We start from the raw sequence: 2,378 nt of genomic DNA, 5'->3' as shown, positions 1-2,378 counted from the left end.
AGAATCTTAATGGTCAGTCTTATGCAGGCCAAACTAGTTGCTGTGTTGAGGGCCAAGTTACACAATATAGGCTCAGTTGAAAGTAGTTTCCCTCCCCAGTTAAAAAAGAAGAAGAGATTGGATTTATACCCCACCCTTCACTACCCAAAGGTGTCTCAGAGCGGCTTACAAACTCCTTTCCCTTCCCCTCCCCACAACAGACACGCTGTGAGGTAGGTGGGGCTGAGAGAGCTCTTGACAGAAACTTCTCTTTTTCAAGAACAGTTCTTATCAGTGTTAGGGACAATTACATTTGCCCCGGGGCAATAACTTTTGCCCCACAAAGAAATCAGGCAGAAAAATCAAAGTGGAGGTATAAAGATCTTTATCTGATGCGCACCAGGGAAACCCAGCCTGAGCCTAAAGACTTGGGCCTGAGCTCAGAAACTCAGGCCAAGGGCTTCGTAGTTCTGTGGTTACATACAGCTTTTATACAATCACCTAATAATTATATGCAAGCTTCTAATGCCCTATCACGAACGCAAAAAGTCCCTGTTTGTTAGTTGATTGGTCAACCACAAATTTACAATCTCCTCGCACGCCTCTTCTCCCTAGTCCCGCATTTGTTTGTTTTAATTCCATTTATGTACATGCTTCCTCCCAATTTGTTATACATTGTAGTGAAAACCAGGTGATTTCCATCCTCAAGTATAATTGTCCTCCCCTGACAAGAGCAGCTGTGTGCTATCTCCTGGTTTGCTATCCTTATCAACAAATATGTTCCTATAGATGTTTACCTTGTGATGGACGGCATCCTGCCTCCTCCATTCTGCTGTATATCTTGCATTCTGCTGTGTAAGCTTATTTTCTACAAATGAACTTTTTTTTATAACAGAGTTCATTCTGAGTGTGTGCTACTTTCCAGCTTCTAAACACAGGCTCTAATACTTCTCATTATAGAATATTGATGATAAATCCCCAAAACTTCCCAATCAATACCCATCCCTAACATCAGAACTATGGCTTGCCCAAGGTCATCCAGCCAGGTGCAAGTGGAGGAGTGGGGAATCAAACCTGGTTCTCCCAGATTAGAGTCCACGCACTTAACCACTACACCAAACTGGCTCTCTAAAAAGTAGTTGAAATCTGAAGTGGAAGAGTGGCGTGACAAAAAGCATCTTCTTAACCCTTTCCCCTTAGACAGGTTTTCAGTGTAGAGGGGATAGGGTTTATTTGAGGTTACAGTGGTGTGCTGCTTTACTGAACAGCTTTATAAGGAGTTAAATGTGTAATTTCCTGTGAGGGAAAAAAATTAATCCAGCCTAGGGGGTAAACTAAGAAGAAAACAAGTATCAGGCATATTTCTGCCCTGAGCAATCTTGAATGTTTGTATATGTTTATGCAAAACACTAGGATTTGGTCCAAGAGTACAGTACCAGCCACTGTAACCTTGCTGAAACTGGCCATCGCTGGGTCTGCTCATTATCCAGATAACAGGCCTCCTGGGAACTCCCCTGAGGCCCATGGTAGAAGAAAATGTAATACAAGTACAAAGGTAGTACTGTATACTATGCTTTAGAAAAATGGTTACAAATGGGGGAAAAAGCATGTTTGTGGAAATTACCCTAGAGCCTTTTTAAAAGTTCATTTTCAGGTTTGCAATAACAAAAATGCAACAAATCTCTCAAAGCAGGAAGAAAAAAAGACAGAAGTACGAAATCACTGACCAAGTCACATTACTGGTGGAATGAGTTCTGGACATATTTGCAGCTTGGTTGGTATGTGACAGAGAGAACTTTGATCCAGGAAAGCTTACACCCTGGGGGGGGGGGATGTTTTAAGGTGCTGCTGGCCTCAAATTATGTTGTACTAGTGGAATATTACAGTTCCCAAAGCCACTGCCCCGGTTTGTGAGTAAAGGACAGATTTCTCCTACACAGCGCCACATGCAATTATTGCCTAGTAAGGGAAGTTAGATTCAGGTGAGTAGCCTTGTGGTCTGAAGTAATAGAACAATGTTTGAGTCCAGTGGCACCCTTAAGACCAACAAAGTTTAATTCTGGGTATAAGCTTTCTGCTTGTTAACTCCTGTATTTGTATGTGAAATTGCTGCTATTCACAGGTCTTACTCACTGCTTTAATCCAATCTCAGCTATACTTATTGGCCAGTTACCTATGCATCTTGACTCTAACTAATCCTTCCTGGCAACTAACCCCCACCCACCTATATGTAATGCTTGAGGAAGTCTTGTTTCAGTGTATCAGAAGAAGTGTGCATGCACATGGAAGCTTATACCCAGAATTGTATCCAGAATTTGTTGGGTCATAAAGGTGCCACTGGACTCAAACTTTGTTCTATTGCTTCAGACCAGCAGGGGTACTCACCTGAATCTAGTAGG

Source organism: Gekko japonicus, unplaced genomic scaffold, assembly GCF_001447785.1.
Source record: "Gekko japonicus isolate JY-2015 unplaced genomic scaffold, Gekko_japonicus_V1.1 scaffold1297, whole genome shotgun sequence".
Classification (NCBI taxonomy): domain Eukaryota; kingdom Metazoa; phylum Chordata; class Lepidosauria; order Squamata; family Gekkonidae; genus Gekko; species Gekko japonicus.
Note: the sequence above shows the minus strand (reverse complement) of the source record.